The sequence below is a fragment of the Zosterops lateralis genome (assembly GCF_965231275.1).
Source record: "Zosterops lateralis genome assembly, chromosome: Z".
NCBI lineage: Eukaryota > Metazoa > Chordata > Aves > Passeriformes > Zosteropidae > Zosterops > Zosterops lateralis.
The window spans coordinates 22,904,016-22,926,699 of record NC_139800.1 but is presented as its reverse complement, the minus strand read 5'-3'; the positions used below and the strand labels follow the sequence as shown (position 1 = coordinate 22,926,699).

The 22,684-nt window shown below is 38.0% G+C and overlaps 1 protein-coding gene across 5 annotated transcripts in view; it reads right to left on the bottom strand.

The window, feature by feature from the left end:
- The window catches only part of KIAA1328, a 179,621-nt gene that overhangs the window by 65,191 nt on the left and 91,746 nt on the right, over positions 1–22,684 (bottom strand). The gene's annotated exons all lie outside the window — the stretch shown is intronic.

Sequence of the window (22,684 nt, the reverse complement as noted above, 5' to 3'; positions counted from 1 at the left end):
TGTGCATCACAACAACAGTATATCAGGCACATGCATTTCTTTTGCTAGAATTGCACATTAATTTTGGTAACAAACTGAATTTAACCTCCTCCAGCCTTTGGGACCTTCCACAAAGATATGGGGCTTTTTAATTACAGAAGCCTAATTTGTTAGATAGCAAAACCACTGCAGTGTAAGTGGTTTAGCAGGGAAATATGGAATCCATTGAGGGGAAAAAAAGGAAAAAAGGTATTATTTGCCCTCTGAGAATGCTTACAATAGATAGGTACTGTGCACATAGAGTGCAAGACTCTATGTCAGTCAGACCCAAAACACTTGAATTTAAGAATGCAAGCAAGCACTCAGCAATGATTAGAAGAGAGATATAATACAAATCTATGCAGCATTTATAATTTAAATATTTTTTTAAATAAACAAAATACCAAATATACTCAGCTGCCCTTCAAGACAACCAATTACAAGTTTCTTGTAGACTTCACAGAATGTAAATTAATGTGGATTAGCACCTGAATACTGATATTTTATTATTTCCAGTTTTGTGCATACAAATATATCCTCTCTGCCATGTGATTGAAAGCCAAGGATGTCATGTTTTGCCCCAAAGGGCCCAGTGAGTTGGAGGCATTTGCATTACTGTCAGTGGTAAATGTCTGAGGAAAGTCTGTGCTTGGACTGGGTGAAAAGTGCAGGACATTAAAATATTTTAAAGTCAGAGGGGCTGGCAGGGCAACTGAGCAGAAATGCAACATGCTGCCAAAAAGATGGAGTTTTGTTATTTATTATTTGTAGCATGCCATCCTTGTCAGCAATATTTTCTATACAAATAAAGGCTACAGAGCCCTTTTAATCTGAGTTAGACAATACAGAAAAGTCTCTTATTTCCCACATCACCTACTTCTGGTTATAGAGCATTTAGGGCACCTACAGGAAGAGGCTTCAAGGTGGAGGATTACCAAGTCCCCATAGACAGCAGAAGATCTCAGACCTGACGATATTCTTAGAGCTTCCTGTCAGGGCCAGCAGTGTAGAGTGGTCACAGAAAGAAAACTGCCGTCTTTCTGTGGCCCATAAATAGTTAAAAAGAACACGCATAAAAAAAGGAAACTCACAAGATGAAACATCTGAGAACACCTTTATTTTAGCAGTTTGCTGACTGAAGAGACGAGAGAATGTTAAGAAGTCTAAGCACACGAATGAAGATGTTACAAAATAATCATCAGGTTTAAGAATAAAGGTCCACATTGCAAATTAACTTCATGGCTGAGACTCTATTAAGAGTCCCTGAAGGCCCTAAAAGAGAGGTACCAGTTAGCATTTGTTGACCTTGGCTGCCATTAAGTCTGCCCTGATGGTCTCAGAAATGGCATTGACATTTAAAGACTTCATAACAAGGCAGAGAAACTTTAATGTTATTTCACAGTTACAATATGTTTGCAGGGGGGGAAATTCTCATTAATGTCATTGAATGTGAGTGGGTTTTTCTTATTCCTTTAGAAGAGGAGGTCATGTTAGGCAGAAGACTGAGTTCCAACATGCCTTTGATGGCTACTCAGTACTTTGCAGGGTCTAACTCCAAAGAAAAATTAACTATTGGGAGTCAGAAACTAGACAACAACATTTTTAGTAATTTGTGGGTTTTCTTCTAAAGCTTTGATTGAAAATACAGCTGGACAGCAGATATTGCAGGGAAAATGGACTGACATTTATATATGTGAGGCGTCAGAAGAGACCACTGCACGACATGACAGATCTGTAAGATGCAGGCCAGGTAAAGAGAAAAAGTAGAGGAAAGAAATATTCTGAAGACCCACCAATAACTGTGAGTCTGAAGACACACAAGCACAAGGAAATAAGGCAATTTTACAAGATGAGTTTAAGAAACATATTGCCTATGGGACACATGGAAACCATGATGGACCATGATGGAACAGCTGTGCTTTCTCCTCCATGGAGCTCTTCCAAGCTTGCTGTGCCGTATTTAAAGATACAAGTTCCTTTAACTGTGGCTTAAAGAAACCCAGATTGCTCCTTGTAAGGTAAGGAGTTAATACAACTTGATCAGATGTGAAACCTTTGTGAAACAAGGAGACACTAAAAATGGTTTTAACAGTCTTTAGAAGGATTTAAAAATGAAGACACGTGTGGAGGTCCACAAAAGTCTTTACTGCAACCTCAGTAATTTTTGTTCAGGGATTCAGCGCAGAGCTTACACAAACATCCAGTCCTTAAAGCTTCCTATGAACAGGCAAACAGTGCACCAGTTTTATGCACGCAGCATTACAATCACTGCAAATCGTTCTTAAACACAACTTGTGTGTTTGCAGTTCTAATTCACAGCACCGGCAGAGGAAGCACAGTTACAGACTGGCTCCAGCACAAAGAAAGGGCTTTGTACTCCAAGGGATGAGCTAGCAACTGAGTATATCTTTACAATATCATCACAGGCAAGGTCCTGACAGATTTTATTACATGTACAAAAATGTTTAAGAATCAGACCAAAATCATTACCTCGAGAAGTCCTGCACTCTGAGGGACAAAAGCTGGCATCCCAGGAAAATACAATGTTGTTAAGGGTATAGAGCAAAATTGCTAGAGATGTTTACAGTCTTAGGAGTTTAGTTCATAGCATCCAGGTTTGTAACTTTTAACTGAAATACATCTGAATACAGGGAAAAGAGACAATGAAGGAAAGTAATTATCAGTTTTATTTTGAGGATATTTGTCTAATCTGGATTTTCAGCTCAGAAGTTTCTTTTGGTGGGGTAGAAAGAGTGGAAGGAACATGTAGATTCAGAACTAGTCCGTTGTGCTGATCTAAGTGAGGATCCTGAAGGAAACCAAGAAGAATGAACACAAGCAGCAACCAGAGGAGAAATACAGAGATTTAAAGATGACGCAGATACTACCATACACAGAAACACCTTCAAGAGCACCAAGGCCACATACTTTAGATTTTTCACCAGTGTTTTTTGGACAGGGTCAGCAAAATTTATTAGGAAAAATTTGTTCAGTGAAAGCATTGTCAAGCCCTGGCACAGGCTGAGCAGGGCAGTGGTGGAGCCACCAGCCCCGGATCTATTCAAGAGGCATGCAGATGTGGTGTTTAGCAATGAGTTTTAGTGGTGGGCTTGCTGGTGCTGGGTTAATCATTGGACTCAGAGGTAGTTTCCAAACTAAACAAGTCTGTAATTCCATCAGTGACTCAGCTGACATCTTCACTACGGTATACAACCTAAACCTGGAGCTCAGTCACAACTTTGAGTGGTTGATATATGGGCCTCATCTCAATAAAGCTTGGCTTTGAGTTTCAGGTCTATTGACAGTATAAGCATTTGCCTTTGTCAGGAAAATGAGGAGGATGTAGTACAAATAAGCTCACATAGGATATTGAGGCAACAGAAATGCTGATTTTAAGAACAATTACATCAAATTATAGGACTATTTGAAGTATGTTACTGGTGATTAAGGAGCTATTCTTTCCAAGATTCTGTAAGAATTTATCAGGGAGAATGAAAAAGCACAAAGATTTTAAATTATACTAGCAAGATCTACTGAAGGCTATAATTTTTTTCTTTAAATCATATAATTCTTTGTTAAAATCTGAAGCATAAATAACCCAATATCAGCTTTTACAAAGTGCCATGTAATAGTACAGCAACTGTCTCTGTCACTACCTAAGATAAATACAGTAGATAACTCCTAAGGTAAGCCGACCATTTTTCAAGCAAGAAACAAAGCACTATTTTCTGTAGAAATTATGTATAGCTACGATTGCCATATTCCACTGAATAAAACAAGTGGTCTCAAATGAAAGATATCATGAATGACAGTCGCCAACCTGTATTTTTCCTGTAAAAATCTACTGAACTCAACATACTGAACAGGTGTAGCTAACACAGAGTAATATCACATCACAAAAAAGTGAATCCATAGATGCTAGCTGACAGCAGAGGAACACCTCCTATGTTTGTGCTGCCTTCAGTATTTTTTCTCCTCTTTGTTAAGAGGGTTTTAGCTGGCATGCCAGGTGCACAAAAAACCTGAATTCAAAGTAGCATGTGAGCATTTGCTGGCACTCAGCTTTAAGTGTATATTTTGCATTCATAAACATGCCACCCTTCTTCTCCAGCTACCCAAACACTGTAGATAATCGCTTGCCAAGGCTCCCATTTCAGATCAGTAGACTGGTTTTACACTGCTTGATAAGGCAGTTAATAATACAGTGCTCCAAGAAAACTTAAGAGAGGCATCTGCGTGCCGAGTCTTGGAAGTCACTGTGAGCAAAATGTCCATTAATCCCACATGGTACCCACACATGGCAGTGCAATACCTGGCCACTAAATTTAAGCAAACATGTTTACTTTTCAAAACAAAATTGTATCATCCCTGTTTGCACTACAGAAAAATGCCACTACACTAATCTTGACAGCACCAGCTCCAACTATTAAGATTCGATGTGTTGCCAACATTATAAAAATAATTTTCTAAAAAAATCCCAATCTTCTGACTTCAATTTTTTTTACTTCTGCCCTTTATTTTACTGAAGAATCAGTAGTTCAAGACCTAGATAAATATTTCAAAAACTATACTATTTGTGAGCAGAGCAGGTCACTACCATTTCCCAGTGCATTTGGAGTTCATGTGAAATAAGGGCAAAAGAGTGATGAGCTGCATTTTTAACATGGACATATACAGAATAGTTGTCTAGCTGATAGAGAATGTGTAATGCAACATCTGCACCATATGCCTTGCCAAAGCCCATCCCAAATAAATGTAGTGCATTCTCCCTAGTGCAATTAACTCTTGTACTCTGGCAGGTTGTGCTAGAAGATCATCAAGGTAGATTACCTTCCAGCATATGAACTAAATACTTACAGGTGTTATATCATCAGTTATTACTTACAAACTTCTGCATTTAACAAGACATCCAGGCAAATGAATGATCTAATTTATGAATTATTTATAAGAATTTCACAGCATGCTCCTGGCGTCATCCATGGCCTTTTCCAGGTCATATGACACCAATTAGAGCTGAATTTTAAATTATTCAATAACCTGAACTCTCTTGTCATTTAACATATAGATATCAATGCAGTAAACAAGTTAAGTCTAATGGGCCCTGGAGGTTTGCGTTCCTCCACCCATCAGCAGCAGAGACTGTATGCTACCACTGGAATAGAAAATAATAGAATGCAGCAGTCAAAAACATTTGCAAGGTTTTAATAAGTTATTTTGCCTCCCTTAGGGATTTTAGTATAACTTACAAGCCCAGAATCTAAAACATATTAAAGTCCTTAGCTATGTGTTTTTAAAACAAAATTAGGCCATAGCAAAAGAGCAAGTCTGACACTAACCCTAATTTAGGCCTTTAATTTGAAATGTAGTGGAAATTATGGAGTAAGCAAGATTTACTATGCATAACTCATTACCTTCAGGCTCTCCTACAGTAGAGCCAAAAATAGCCCCTCTCCCAACACAGATACACCTGTCTACAAAGATAAGGCTACACAGACGGAAATGGAAATGTTAATTTAACAGCTATCAGTTTACAGGTGCGTCTCACACTCCTCACCATTTGAGTGGCAAAAAGCTGCCCACCATACTTCTGTCCCAACAGCACTGGAGACATCAGCGACCGAGAAATCCATCAGGATTTGGGTACTGGCTTCAAGACATAACAGTTCAGAGAGGTTTTAAGGTTGCACCACATCACTAAAAAAAAAGCAAATGTAACAGCCTCCAAAGCACAGATGCAAAAAAAGATCTTAAAACCATCATTTTCCATGACGATTACAAGAATAAGAGGATATCAACAACAAAGATGATGATATGAACTGCACCATTAGATATTTTATTTTGCCTCGGTGTGGAGTCTGCAGGAAATGTATGCCATGTCCTGGCTCCAAATCTCATGAGTCTGTGTGAGCATGACCCCCTATCCACTGCTGATCCACTCTGAGTCCAAGTTGTATGGTAGAAAATTTCTGAGATTGAGTGTGCTCAGTACAAGCCTTAACTCTGCCTAGCACCAATAGACTTACAGTGCCTCAGCTTTCTGAAGGCTGCTAAACTAAATCCCAGACCCATACCTCCAGATGATCACTTGCAGACCCCTGTCTTGGAGGACCCAGCAACCCCACCCATCTGCACACACATTTCCTTTGCCCACTGCTTTGCAAGGATTAAAAAGTTTCCTGAGATCTATCCAACACCAAAAGGAAAAGATAGAAAGGGAGATGCTCAGCTTATCCATTTAAACACTAGCAAGATGTTCTCTAGCTACTGCTGTCAAGATAAATGCCAAAAAAATGATGTTGAGAAAACATCATGCCAAGTAAGTAAAAACACACGTATCCAAAATGTCTAGCCAGATTAGCGAGAATAAGGATTTAGATAAAGAACACAACATTGGATTTTCTGCTCCCTGACCTTATCATAGGAGGGTGCTGCAACAGAGTTCTCTGTGGTTTTTAAACTTTTAAAACTTTTTAAGAAAAATAGCAGAGAGGGGGGGAAAAAAGACAACTGCCTAATCTCTCAGCACACATTTTAAGAACATACAAAAATAGCTATAAGGGATTTTATTTTGGTTGGCAGCCAGATTTAGCTTCATTGCTACACTGGGCAGCATTTGATTATTTCACATTAAGGGTAGTAACATGTTGGACGATAAGAGGAAAGTTCATATTGGTTTTCATTAAAGAGTAATATCCACCATAGATTTGGTTTTTCAAGGTAACTTTTTCAAAGTTATTTTAAAAAAGCAAACAGTTTTCCACTTGGAATCGCAAGTTTAGCATATCAGAGGCTACACATGTTCCCAGCTATCACCAGTCTCTTTAGAACTCAATCAACATTTGCTCCAAAGTGATGCTTTCATAGCTCCAGACACAAGACAAAAGGGCAAATATACTGTGACCCTTCTAAATGGTCCTGATTACTGGGATCAAACAGAAGCCAGATACTGATGTGGAGAAAAAGGTGCAGAGTTTGATGTGTAAAGATTACTGCAGAAGCAGACATTGAATCAGCATTTGCCAACCTGCACATCACCATGACAGCCAGTATCACCTTTCCCCTGTATTTGCAGTAGGAGATAATTCTAGTAACCACTGGCCAGGGAAGAATTGTAAGTAACAGCAACTGTTCACTCTGAAAATTACAGAAAGTTTCACTTCCTTCCGGTGTCTCCTGCCCCATCTCTGGGGTATGGATAAAGGCTTTGAAATACTTTTGCTACACAAAGAAAGAATAGATGACATTCAGGAACTAAAAGCATTTTCAGAAGCAAGGAGAGTGTTTTGGGGAAAAGAAGAAAAAAAAAAAACCCAGAAAGTTATTTAAATAATAAAGAAATTCCACACACACAAAAGCAGATTTCTCTTTTTTTGATTTTAGGAGTGGAAGGGTGTGCCTAAGTAAGTGCATTCTGTCAGGACTGTCCTTGCATGAAGAGCTAGACAGCATTTAGATTCTGCTAATGATCCCATCTCTGGGAAATAATTCATAAAAAGTAAACAGTAATTTTCATATGCCTGCCCTTTTGATCTTACATTTGTAGGGAGTATCCTGAGGCTAGCTGTGGGCGCCCTCATGGCTCTGGCTGATTGACCTCTAATCTGCCCCTCAAGTAACGATCACGCCAAGGAATGACAACAAGACTTGCAGACGTATCAGTGCAAACCCATTAAAGACAGACTGACTTACTTCAGCTTGTCAAAGAAGAAGTTTCATTCAGGAAATAAAAGCTTTTTAGAAGGACTCTTTTATTTGGTAATGATGCTGTTCTTCAGAACAAAGACCAGAACAAGATTAATGCACCAGGACCCGACAGGTACAGAGCTTTTCATTAACTAGCCAAATGCTGGTTCAAGACACAGTTACATGGTAAATACTCTTGGTAGCAGAAAATTAAGAGCATCTTCTAAAATAATCAAGTCAGAACCATAGTACCTGACCTCTCCACATTTCAAAAAAGTAGAGATACCATTTATAAGATAGCAGTTGTCTGACTGCTCACAGTCTATTAGCTACACAAGGCTATGAGCTTTGAGATCCCAGCCTGCGTAGTTTTTTTATCCCATGCTAACCCTTAGTAAATACAAGAGGAGTCCTTATGTCTCTCCCACTCAGTATGAAGCTTAGAGAGGAAACAGTCAGTCCAGAGAAGCTGACATCCAGAAACTCCATGCCAAACTTGCCATGCAAAAACTTGCTATCATGCCAAGATGACTAATTTATTGAAATAATGGAGTGAAGAAACTACAAATTAACCTGCTGGAATCCAAAGAAATGGGACCACAGACTATTTCCTATATTAGAGTAATACTGAAAAAGCATGCCTGCTCCCAACACACTGCAGGCAATGCAACAGAGATAAATGAACAAATAGAAAGAGAGCATTAGAGTTGCCACCAAACTCCTTAGGACACTAAGTTGTACCTGAATGGTGGCACAACTCTATCATGGGTACATATATATTACATATATATTATGCTTCCACTTCCTGCTTCACTCTTTCCATAGTTCATATCCCAGCTCTTGTCAGATTCTCTTGTCTTACCAAGAAATCAACATCTTAATTTACAGTTATGCAAGATAAGCACTCTGCAAATTGACAGGATTTGAACTTTTTCGACTAAGAACACAAGTAGCTGGAAGTTTTGTGCAAAATACAATGAGTCCTGAAGAAGTTACATCTAAGCATGATACCTCATAATCTGTTACTTAATCTGATAGTCTCTGCATTGCACATGAATCCCTGAGACCTCTGAGCAACACAGGCAAATGATCTCATGGGAGTCAGGAAGGCTCAGCTTGCTGAACATAAAAATTCAAGGCTCTCTTGGCATACAGGCTGTGATTTCAGTGAAAGATTAAATATCTTCTCTTTGGCAGGCTTGCAGTATGTTAAACAGGTACATAAATTAACTAATGAAAGACTGCATGGAAAGTTGAATCAAGGAATCGGAACATGGAGCAAATAGCAATCTCTCATTCCCAGGGTAAGCCCACTGTTGCCTTTTGAAGATCATCACGAAAATGCTGACCCCACAACACTCCCATCACACTTGAAACATGACAATGGATGTCCCAGCAGACATTCCATGTATGGCTGAGGCTCCTTAAGAGCTGAGGGCATTCTGAAGTGGGTTTAGTACTGTTGGAGTTGGCAATCACTGACAGAGGGAAATGACCTCTGATATATCAAGCTACAAAGATCAACTTCCTCTTGACCTATGGGAATGGATCTTGTACAGTCCTGCTTAACACCATAAAGTATAGCAATATTGTCACAGCTATTATTTGCATAAAATGGTGCTAGATGTGTTGTAGAGCAGTTTGACAGTCCAACCTGATGGGTCTCAGCTGCAGAATGTTGATATAAGGGCTCTTCTATAGTAACCATAGGCTATAACGTTGTCTGAATGGACATCCATCACTACCAGCTTGTGTGAAGAACATTAAGTTAAAAAGGCATGACCAAGAATAAATTGAAAGGCCCTTCACTACTCCAGGGCAGCAGTGACTTTGTGAGGCAATCACTTTCACTCTGTGGCACTGCAGTCTGAACAGACAGACCAAGTAAAACCATCCACAGGTTTATTAAAGGGAGTTCAGTTTCATAAAGCTCTCGAAGTCCCAGCAGTTGCAAGAGCCAGAGGAAAGGACACCCTTGCACAAAGCTGGGCTTTGGTCACAGGCACACAAAAATATTCAAAGAAATTTAGTATGTGATCATAGTCTCACATTAATAGTTAGCAAAACATTGTTCCTGTTTACAAGCTTCAGGACAGGGAAGGACAGTTTCCAGCTGTGAACCTCCTACATTATGGTCTTTTCAAGTTGCAGATATGGAGCTTCCTTCCAATGGAGAACCATTATTTTGTTGTGTTGTGCCAATTTAGGAGCTCTATTATGATGAGTAGGCACTCCATGCCTCTTTTGTGCAATTTCCAACCAGTATCCTAACAAACATGCATACGAAAAAAGAAATCTCTTCCCCACATGATAGCAATTAATTTAGCATATATAAGACAACCAAAATTTGACCTTAATTATTCTTACGTAGGGAACCAATTTTTGATGGGATTTTTTTTCCCAGGGTAAACCATAAAAGTTTGTGGTTTTGTATTTCACCTTTCCCCTGGTTTATCATTCCCCACTTTGTGAACTCCACCTGCACAGTAAGTCTGCATAAATGCTGAAAGCAGAAACAGCTCATGATGCAGAAAGCAGAGACAGGATACGATGCCAAAAGGTATAAATTTTTCAAGTTCTGACAAAATTCTAATGCAAAGTTGAACCCTCTATCTGGGCTCCCAGGCCACTTCTTTGGATAGAGTTAGTTAATAAATGTATTCTGATTCCCAGGCTTAAGCCTTTCTTATTCCATCTGAAAGAGCTGCACTTCAGCTCTCCTCCTTAAACTCTGGATTCAACAAAGAATAGTAACGCTTTGAGGCTGAAAATCTCTAAAACCACTCAGTGCCAACTTTAACAGGAGAAGAATTAGGTCAACAGTAAAATTCACTCCCTTCAGGAACAGAGTTTGAACCATCCACTTGAGTAGAGAAGAAATTCTCACCACATGCTTTCATATCTGTAAAGTCCCTTGGGATTTGTAAATAGAAAAAAAAAAAAAAAGAGAGAGAGAGTGAGAAAAAAAAATCCAAATATTGCAAATATTGTTGTATAGCAGAAAGCACTATCCTACTGGAGAAGTAAAAAAAAAAAAAAAAAAAAAAAAAAAAAAAAAAAAAGAGAGATTTAGCATCCCTCATAGTTACATATTAAATAAGTACCTCTTTTGAAGTGTCACAAACTTAATGGGGGAAAAGACATGAAGTCTCAAGTATTCAGAAGAACTGAGTGGGAGGGGAAAAAAAGGAAGAAGGGAAAAGAGTAAAGTAGAAACCCAAATCACATTGGTTCAGTCAGGTATTTAAAATGAGTTTTCTTTAATTAGCTGAACTGTAATACAAATTAAAGCTGAATTTCTTGTTCATAGCATATTCATTGGAGGGGAGGGGACGCAGCTGGCTATTTCCAGAGCAGTTCAATCTAGTCCAGTTCTGCAGGACTGAACAAGAGCCAGTTTCCGTCCTTCTCAAAAAGACCAAAAAGCAACTTGGCAGCAGAGAGTCTGACTGCAAGCTCCATCTCAGAAATACTTATGAAGCACAACAAACCTGTGGCAATTGTGACTAAACTCATTTAAATTACTACAGATTATTTAAAGTCTTCATGCCTGACATTTAAGTCCTTTACTGTGCTTTAAATGTCCAGGAAAAGAAGCTGTAGACACAGGGCAGAAATGAGGGCTTTAATACCACAGCAGATTGCTATGTAATGAGTAAAAAGACTTTGGTCCCCATCGTATTTTTGTCATGAAATATTAAACTGGATTGATTAGAGAATTTCCCCTTCTTTTTGAAACCTTTTGCTTCCTGATGGCAGAACTGTTGATGATACAAATGTCCAAGCCCAGCTTTCAGTCTGGATAATGACCAGAAGCAAAGTAATCAGATCTCCTGGATCAGTGTCTGTCTCATGGTATAAGATAAGATTAATAGTTTCATGCTGATTTGCCATTTCCCAGAGTAGTGTTAAATTACACATTTACAGGGGGGTGGGAGGGGATGTGTACCATATGAAACTCTCAGAAAAGGGCAAAACCAAAGCACAGTTATCATAAGATAAAGCCACAAAACAATCACAGCCCTTGGGGGACCAGAAGCTCAGTGCGGCCTCTCATGTGTCAGATCATCACAGGGTGCCTGGTTATTTCATGATAAGATTATCTAATGTTAATCTCACCACTAGAATTGCCTGCAATAAAAATGTTACAAACTTTCTTTTAATTACTGGGTCCCTGAAGATAAGTACTTCAATTCTGTTGGGGGGAAAAAAAAAAACAACAAAAACAAAACAACAACAACCACTCCCCATGTTTTCTCTGAAGCTGGGAGTACTTCAAATACCAAAACTGTGGATTTGATGATTTTCCATGTTTTCATTTCTGTGACTACTGACTTCCTTTTTCCCTTTCTATTTTCACCCTGACACAGGATAGTAAGTTCCTATAGGATAACACAGTTTCTTCCATTTCATTTCACAAACTACCTCAAAAAAGTGCCAAATACCTCAAAAGAAAAATAGAATGCACCTATAAGTAAGCATTCTTGAAATTATGCAGAAGGGGCAACTTTTCCTAACTAAAAATTGTCAATGTAATGACCTTAGCATTAGCTAGCAGTGGTAACCTTGACTGTAACAACTCCAATAGCAAAAGCATTCAAGCTAATTCCCTGGAGATTTCTGTAGAGCATTATCTTCAGAAACCACCACTAACTTCCTGAAGAGATAATCTCAGGCATTAGTTACATTAACCAGTCCTGTAACACATGCACACACAGACACCCTTCTCCTTGTATTATAATTCCTATACCTGCAAAGCTCTTATAGCAAGTATGTCCCTCCCACTACTCCAATGCACAATGGCAAATGACTGCAGAGCCATACGTGCCATTTATTGTCATAGGATTTCAAACTACAGACAAAAACTTTCAAAGGGAGATACTGTGCAAAAATCCACTAGGGAATTAATTTTTGGGGGCAGTGGGGTTGGTTCCTCAATAATACAATATTAAATAAGAGGAAAAAAGCCAAGCATAAGGACTCAGCCAAAATTCAAGAACCTCTCACAGTATTAACTTGATCTGATCCAAAACCACATTGTGACTGGGGACCCTTGTTAACTCATTAACAACCCACACTTTGGGTCTGATCCTATATTTTTCATCAAACCTCACGAACTGAGGAAAACCTATTCAATTAAGGACTTCATGCTACAACAAAACAAGTTTCTCACAAGAGTTGCAACCTGGTAAAGCCAAATAAATATCTCCTAATCACACTGCTTTTGGATACTATTCTATTGGATACTATGTAATTTTCTGTAGATGAAACTAGAGAATGAGAACAGTTGAAGTAATTTAAAAATAGATTTGTCATTTTACTCACTGGTATGATACAATTTGCTTATACATCAGTTATTTTATATATGCATACATAATCTATTGTCTGCATTCTCCTTGTGCTTTTAGCATAAAAATGGTTACAGAAAAATCCAGACATGTATTTCTCTTGAGTTCACCACTTCCTGCTGTTTGTTTCTCACCTGAAGTCATAATCCTGTCTCTGACATCATAATCATTTGCACAGCCACCAATTGAGATGTCACAAACGGGGGATTACGGCCAGGTGGGGAATAAGCAGCAGGAGCAGTTGAACTCTTAAGAAACAAAAATCTTGTTTTCATGCAAATGTCCTTCCTAACAGAGTACAGAAGAACAAAAAGAGAAAGCTACAATGGACAGAAAAATACTAGAAGCCAGATTGTTTCTAAATACATGATCTCCCTGAAGTTCCTTCTGAGGAGTCAGCTGCTGATTAACAATTGCACAAATCATTACAAAAATAAAACAGAACTTGACATCTGATGATTGAACTCCCCCCACTGCCCCCATTACAGATATACGCAGTTTTCTACTTAACATGAAATCAGCAGAAATACAAGGCACTTTGAGAGAACTTGTAACCTTTAGAAGTATTTATATATTCCTGGCAGTAACTAAGCACTCTTCTCCTTGTTCTATAGATGAAGACATTGAGGTCAAACAATACACGGACCTCTCTGAATCTCAGTCACAAACATCGCTGAAGACATTAGGTATTATAAAATTCAGAGCTGAAGTGGCACAAATTCTGGAGTAACAGAAAACCCACAGTTCCAGCTGCAGTCCAACTGGAGGCTGCTGCAGAAGAGCTACTCCGGTTTACCAGTTCTACGGAGCTAAAAGAATTACAAACAATTTTTATATTTGAAAAAATCATTCATAAATTAATCTGTCTGAAATTGATAGCTAGAATCAATATGAATGCCAATATAAAGTCACTGGGAAAAATTAAATCCAAACTTCAATCCAGATTCAAAACAACAGTAACTTTATATGAAAACAGAAATCCAAACAGAAATCAGCTACACTGCTACTGCTCACTTTGTAAGGTTGCTGCAAAACCATCTACCAGAAATAATCCTGCTTTCATTTCGAGTTACTTCTTTTATTCAGGTTTGGGTAAGCAGTGCTAAACTGAAAAATGCTTAAAATTGCCATGTTCATAGCACTGCTGCTATTTCCCTTATCAAGAAAATCAGTATTTCTGCACCAGTCTAATTAAAAAATGTAAGAAATTCATTTTTGAAAAGGGAAAAGAGTATTGCTTCACATACTTGTGTTCTGCCTCACTATTGCTTGTGATGATGCTGAATATGCCATTATATGTGACAGCATAGATAGCCTATAGCTCAAACAATTCCATCATCTGCCTGTATTCTATTCCTACACAGTCTTCTGGATATGTCCTGTCCAGATCTTGTCACAGCACAGCAGATGTGGCAGCTCATTCTCTCAGCAGTAGTGCAGGGTAGAAACCTTGGCATAAAAACTGTGCCTTCTCTTATTTCTCAGTCTCTGATTAGTGGTGTTGAAGCATCAGGACTATTTCAAATCCATTTGAATTGTCCAAACAGCCTGCCTGTAAATAAAAGTGCCATTTGACAAAGGAGTAATTCAGTAGAAAAAACTTTTTGCCACTAATCACTTTGTATTTTAGACCTAATTTCCTCTTTTCTCCAAATCTGAAATGAGTACAAGCAGGACTATAAACAACATTCCAGCTCTAGGCATTATCAAGTATGAAAGCAAACTGCTAAAAACACAGACCAGTCTGAGTATCTGTACACGATAATTGCACTTGAAAAAAACTAAGAAGTAGATATGAAATCTAACGATTACTTCTCGTAAAGGAGTTGCTGAATAACTCCAAGATCACTTAGGATTTTACACTTGATGGCCAAACCTCTAGCTAACCTAACTAGATTTTAAACAAACCGTTAACTGCTCTCAAGTTGTGTTTACCTTTGAAATCTGCTGTTTCTTTTTCAGATCTCAGAAGAAGTTTGACTGTTCATAAGCTTAATAATTTTCCCAGTCTTATCAGTCTAATTTAACAAAAAATAATAAGCCTACCTAGAAATCTTGTCCCATATTTGCTTTTATACCTATCCTGCATTTTTTTAAAATAGAAGCTATATTCATCCACAGTATTCTAATAATCTTCAAATCTGTCACTTTAAGAGTCCAGATGGTAAAAGTGCCTTTTGCTCCTGTACAAATTTATGTATTAATAAGGCTCAAATTCTATATTCAGAAAGCAGATACAGATATTTATGAGTAACTCAAAGGAAATTGCTTTACAGAAAATACATTTAAATTCCTTCCTTCGTTTTTCACAAAGGATGACAGGTAGTTTGTTACACTAATAATCACTTGGAACATGCAAAGGGATGTTTCACTATGTTCCTGTATCTTATTGGTGGCAGTTACCCTGCTACTCCCATTCATACCAAAAGAAGCAGACATACAGAAACATGGTTAAATTAGGAGCAGGTGAAAGTCAGAGTTTTACCTTACCTATACTGAAGCTTCTCATCTAGTCGGAAAATGGGTACTTTTCTAAAACTTTACACACCTGTACTGAAAGCAAAAGTTCAATCATTTTGGAAAGAGTAACACTGTGTTCATATTGAATCTTTACTTCTAGGTGGAAGGAATAAAGGATGGAATCAATTCTACACTAAATACACATTCAGACCCTGTATTTCCATAAGACCTTTGTAAGATTAGCAGCACCCGCACTGAGAACTGCCTACTGAGAATTCCAAGACTCGGCCTTTAGATAACATATGGCAGCAATGGATAATGGACACTTTAGGGAGCAGGAGATAAAAAAATGTCAGTTAAGATACTTTAACACCAAGGAGACAACAAGCCTTTCAGAATGTAAAAAAAAATTCCTCTTAGAAATAAATCAAACAAGTACAGCATATTTTGTTTAAGGCAAAAAGAAGAGAGGATGCAAAACTATGCATTTGAAACCAAAGACTGAAGGCCAGTCCAGCCACACCTCTACCTAGTTTGTAAGTAGCAGCATTCCATCCCTAGAGGCCATTGGTGTCTGCTGTTAAAGTGAAAAAGTCTGGTAGGTAACAGTATAACTGATGTTCCTTCCAGCCAAAAATCCTTACTGTCATAAAACTGAGTGCTAAGCAGAGCTTTAAATAAAGTTTGGAAGTGAAATGTTCTCAAATATTAGCCTGTGATTTCTGAAATTAGAGGTCAACTCTATTACCCCTTGATGCTTGACTTCTGAAATTCCTTAAAATATAGCACTTGCTTCCCATTTTCAGGAACGCACCTCATGCTATCAAGCATACGGAGTCAATAAAGGTGTCTCTTCATCTGCCATCTGAAGCTTTATTTTTCTCATTTATAAACTGCAACTGGTTTTAGTAATAGCAATCCCTGCACACATTTGAAATGCACTTCCATTTTCCACATTGCAGAGGTATATGGCTTAGTAAATACATGCAATTTAGGTTCAAAACCATAGCTCCAGGCGCTACATATCAAGAATTTTATATTACTGAAAATTAATGCCTTTTTTGCATATACTTGAGCAATAAATTAAAAAGCTATGTCTCATATGTATCAATTGGGATTTTCTTAGCCTGAATTTTTAAAAAGAATCATGCATACAGAGTTGCATTTTTGTTTCTTCTCTGGGCTTCTAATAACAGAATATGAACTTATTTCAATTCATCAAAAGCAACTAACTATAACTCTAAGAGTCTCGCATTTTGTACTGAAATTTGTAGGTGTTCAACTGTATCAATATCAACCTCTGAATTCAATTCTCCAACTGAAAAAAAAAATTGGCACCTGCATGTACAGAAATCATGCCATTACCCAAGTAGAATAATCAAAGTAATAGTCATAATTTCTTTCAGCACAGAAAACTGCAGTGTGCATATCAGAGCTGAGAGGAAAATAAATGAAGTTATGACAATTGCTGGAAGGGTGGCACCAGGACTAAATAATGCTTTGATGCTGTTCTCTGCTAGAGAGCCCTATTTCATCCTGAAATCTCCATTTTCCCATGCTCATGGAGCAGAGACAAAGCCATGGGTATTACTGAATGCACAATGAAGGTGTCTGAGATAAAGGGCAAGAGTCTTGCTCTCTTGCTTGCTAACCCAACCTCACTTCTTCCACGGCTTTCTTTTCCTCAACCCAGGCTGATCAGTAACCAAGGTGTAAATGCTGGAGGTGCGCCACACCTTAGGGACTCTTCAAAATAAGGCTACAGGAGAAGTGGTTGAAGAGAAGGAGGCCAAGGAAAGGCCAACAACTGTTGGTCTTTATTCCTCCTCACCTCAATAAAGAAGGGAGAGCCTGGAGACAATTTAACATAGCTGGTTGGAATGCCAGGCCACAGACTTGTGGGACAGAAAGCTTAATCACGGAATCAGAAAGTTCTGTCAAAAAACACTTGAAACAAATATCTCACGCAGAACTCATTTGGGAGAAGCTTTTCATTTCTGTCATACATAAACCATAAAAAAGACAGAATTGGAAATAAACCATTTCCTTCCTGTGTGTCTTACTTGCTTCACTCAGAATATGTCTCTGCTCTAAATTCAGATTTAAACTTGGGGACATCATGCTTCAGAAAGTAAAACTAATGTGGAAAAGATGAAAAAGAACTTTCAACGTGCAATCTAATACTCTTTTTACCTCCAGAGTAAAGATGGAAGCATCAATTCAATAAAACAATGGTAAGAGGAATCTATTAGCTTATTTCCCTGTGAATCTTACGAGTTCATGTGCATTGTGAGCAATTATAGCATGTGGTTTTATGAATCCTACTAATTTTAAAATGCATTATTTCATAAACCCCACAAAAATAATTACATAAATTCGAAGAATTTGGAAAGGAGTATCACCTTCCACTTCACAAGGGCAATAAGCAAGCCAGGCTGCTCACTTATAAAGGAGAGATCTAGAAAATTATAAACATTTTCATTACGATGATTTTAACTCACCAATATTTGAAAGGAACATATGCCACTTGTACACAAGTCAAGTTTATACTAAAGTTCTGGATTTGTTTGGTGGAGTTTTTTAGACCTTCAGTCTACAAAATTCACAATAATGTATTTTGTTTGTGTTTTCCAGCAGTGGGATCTCCCTGGAAGTGGAGCAATGCCAGAACTATCCATTACCACAAGGCTTGGTATCAGCAGTGGAAGCCTTTCTAGAGACACTTTATGAAGGTAACTTTCAAAGTCTTTCCTACATTACAAATATACTAAATGCACCACAATATAATTTTCTCTAAACAAAATGGTATTCATCAGATCTTCAGCCTATTATCCCACATTCTCTTTTGAAACAGACATGTCGATAGAACAGCATCATCAATCAATCCAATAGATTTTGAGTGTATCCGCAATGAATCTACTCTACGATAAATTGGCTTGAGTCATTTAAAAACTCCTATCTTAACGTTATGAGAAGAAAAATTATTATTTTGATCTATTCCTCCTCCCCTTAAAGCACCTTGGTCAAGGGCTGAGCATTAAAAAGAAAAATAACCAACAGCTGTATTACAGCAATAAAGCCTAAAAAAAAAAGGACTGATCAATCCAGAGGAGAAAAATATAAAAGACATAATTTTGTATAAAATACACACAAAGATTTTAACTCAAAATTTTCAACTGTGTCAAATGTGTTATAGTAATTAAACAAGTAGACAGAGTGCCAAAGCTGTAGGTAGTTACAACACCCACGTTTTCCCCCTTTTAAATCTTTCTGTAGTTTACTACAGCATTAAACTTGTATCCTTTCACAAACACTGTTCTATTAAGGTACTTAGCAAGAGCACCACAGGCAATGATGACCCATAAACCTGTATGTGGATTTCTCCTCTAGTGTCTACAGTACCACAAAAGGAGAGCCAGGATTCTCTCCTCCCTCCTTGCATTAGGCAGGAATTTGCAATTCCTTTTCAGAAATTATCCCCATTACACTTCCTCTTCAATGTGTGTTGCCTTTACTTCTCTTGGATGAATCCCAGCTATGTTGTACTGCAACTCACACTGCTATCAGTTCACCTTAAAAGATTGTTTTCATTCATGAAGTGGTTGGGCCTAAAAATACATAATTCACTACAGTTTCATCAAATGGCACTGAGAAATTGCTTAGCTCAAATTGTAAAGAAGAAGGTTCACCAGAAGACAGTTTCTGCCACCCATATAAAATACACTTCTGATATTTCAGCAACGTAGTAGTTTGGAAAGATGCTGAGGAGCCGAATGCTCCCACTTTTCAACAGTTTCAAAGAGTCAAGAACACTCAGCATTAGCAGTATTAGTTCAAGCCCATGTCAAATCACTTTATCTGAACACATATTTAAACATGTAAAGTAAGCTACATATGTAACTGAAAACTGCACAGAACAGAATCAAGAGGGCCAGTTTCCCAAGGCAGAGGATTAGCTGGAAGGAAGTAGCAAATCAGCCTTCCAATACCTAAAGAAAAAGTCCTTCAGAAGAATCCCAAGGCAGTATTCCCTTATAACTGAAGGCACACAAACCTATTTCAAATACTTCTGATACTGTAAGATCACCCTAAAAAGTTTTCTCAAAGTAACTTTTAGACTGATCTATCATTCTGTTCAAATCAATTCTCTTCAATGCATTGCACAAAGGAAGACTAGCTGAGATATGGCTGGCATCAATGACAGCACCATGAAAACTGAAAAATTACCTGTAAAAGGGTTTGAGAAGAAAATGCTCAACACTGTATTTCATATCACAGAGTCTGAAACAGAGCATGTTGTTTATAATGCTTTCTCAAAGTACTACCATTAAAAAAATTAAAATGTATTAAGATACAGAGAGCAATTTATAACACCAGTGATCTGTTTAAATGACAAGCATTTAAAAAGAAAAACGTAATGCACTAACATGTTAATACCAAATAATACTCAACAGTTATACAGGCTACTAAAAATAGGTGTGAAATGATGAAATGGGAAATAAGGGTTATAAAAATGCCTAGTGATAGCAAACCACAAAAGAAGCCTCCACGGAAAACAGTGGAAACAAGCTTTCATGCAATTTAGGCTGGACAAAAATGTTTAAAAGAAGATCTGGAAGGAAAAAAATCCTACAGTGGGAGCACGGAATTGAAGATGAAAATCTTGGTTACACACAGATGGGGAATGAAAAGGTAAGATGAATTACCAAAGTAACACTGAAAATTTGAGAGAAGCCCAGAACACTCTAGGTGGGAGGAGAGCAGAGAAGGAACAACTAGATAAGTTCTTTGTCCCTAATATTTCTGATATTCACATCATTTTTCCAATACAATAAAAGCAAGCAACAATCTCCAAGTAGAATTAACAAGCACACAGAAAGGCAGTAAATATGGGCTTAAAATGGAACATCTAATAAGAAAAGAAAGACTTTCTCTTTTCTGCAAATGGAGGATAATGACAATTTAAATAAAAAAAAACCCATAGGAAACCATATTCATAATATACAGTTTCTGCAGGCTACAAAAATCATTGCGAGGTGCTGTATACTGCAGAGTTTTATGACATTTTTTGGCTGAGTTGATGATTAGAAGATTACATAAGCTGTTTATTACTTGCTGCAGCCTATGGAGCGCAAAAAAATGAACTGGTCATTTAATTTACACTAAATTTGTCCCAGATAGCAGAAAAAAAGCAAAGCAACTCACTGAAGACAGAGCAAGCATTAAAATGCTGCAACTGAGACAACAGCACGATTTTCCAATATCACGTAGTACAGAGAAGAGAAGTAGTCTGGTAAAAGACAATTAGTATAAAAAAGCTCTTGAACTCTGCCTGGACCCATGGATTAATGCCTAGCAACAGAAATGTGTGCATGCGTATTCATTTCCACGCATGCATGAGCATAATGGTTGTGGATGGACAAGGGAAGAGCTCAAGAATGACACAGGGTAAGGGAGGAAAAGAACGGCAATTCAGTCTTCACGTTTCCCAAAAGTCTCAACTAGAACTAATCAAAATGAATTCATCTGAATGTCTGTGATGGCCAAGAATTTAGTCACACACAGTCTGGCTGTCCAAATGAATGGTGAGGAAAGGGCTCACATCAATCAACTTCATCTGAGAAGATTGGCACAATTTCAATAGGGATTGACAGAGTTCAGTGTCTGCCAGACTGATGAGCCAAGCACCAAGCTGAAAATGTTCTGACTATTCATAATGACATTGCAGTCTAGGGCCTTTGATTAATTAATTCAGGAACTAAAGCATTCATCTACTGTAAGAAGAATATTCGAGGTAGCTCCTTCTCACCCTTTACTGTACACGAAATCCCACTGCTCTGCACTCAGGCCTGCACTGGTACCATTACTGGAATGCTTTTACTGTTGCTATGCCGGCTCTTATGTACACTCCAGTTGCTCCCCTCCCTCAAACAATTTACTTTCTTACAAAATAAATAAAGCCTTGCAAATGCTCAGTGCCTTGCCTTTGAGAGATTTTGCTAAATGAGCCTTCTTCAAGACACAGAAGAAACATTTGTCTTAATTGTTACTAATAATGTTATCTTTCAGCCCTCTCCGAAAATCTCTGACCAACAGCAGGGCCCTCACCAGGCACTGCTAAAAATGTCGCTAGGTAGCATTACACATGCAGGCAATTAAAAGCCTCAAAAAGAAGGTTGATCATTTTATTGCATTATTGTTCAGACAGAAGAAAATTCATTTTCATTAAGATAAGACCTTTCTACTCATTCTCAGCCCTAAATCTGGTTAGACGAAGGCAAGGTGTCTGCGATATTAATGTATTCCAATTAAATACAATTGGGCAACATGAACAGGAAACTTGAACAAGTTGAAGTTAGGGAGTGCTGCTACACTTTCTTGGGCATGCAGTCACACTAACTGTGTTTAATGGAAGCCTCGAAAAATGAAGGATACTATACTGAAGTCAGATTGAAAAAAACCCCTGTACTCAGCTCTCCCCAACCTAAAAACTATCTCACCAATATTGTCCACATATATGAGCAGAGTAACCTATACAGACTCAGTCTATAGTTACCCCTTTCTTTCCTTCCAGTGTGCATCACTTTTCTGCTTAGCAATTGTGCTCTCTGTAGCACAATATTTCCCTGAAGTATCCATCTGCACTGAAAAATATTTGAAAGGGATGCAACAAGCTTGACATAAAGAGTAGGAGTGAGATCCCAGAAAAACAGCAGCAAGGAAGAAAACCAAGGATTAAAGTTGGAAGCGTTTATTAATTTACCTTATTTCTCCAGTATTCACTTTGGATCCAGTGTGCATTTATTTTTTGAAACTCTATTTTTTCAAAAATAATACTTGCATGCCTTTTGCTGGAATAAAGTCAATCATCAACAAGACTGTGACCCATGTAAATGAAGAAATTTAGCTAGAGTAATATATGTACTGCTTTAATAGGAAAGTGAAGAGGCATTTCCTTAGTTTTCATACCTATTTAAGCAATCTTTTTGTTCTAGTCTAAGTCTCACCGGGCAGAAGACCGTTAAGCTACAAAGCACAGAGGATTCACAACGCAGTGGCATGAAGGGCCCTCACAGGCCACGTACAACGAATCACTAACAGAATACACCTGGCAAAAAGGATGCGGTAAACTCACTAGATTCACAAACTACACCCTTCTCCAAATTACAAATTGT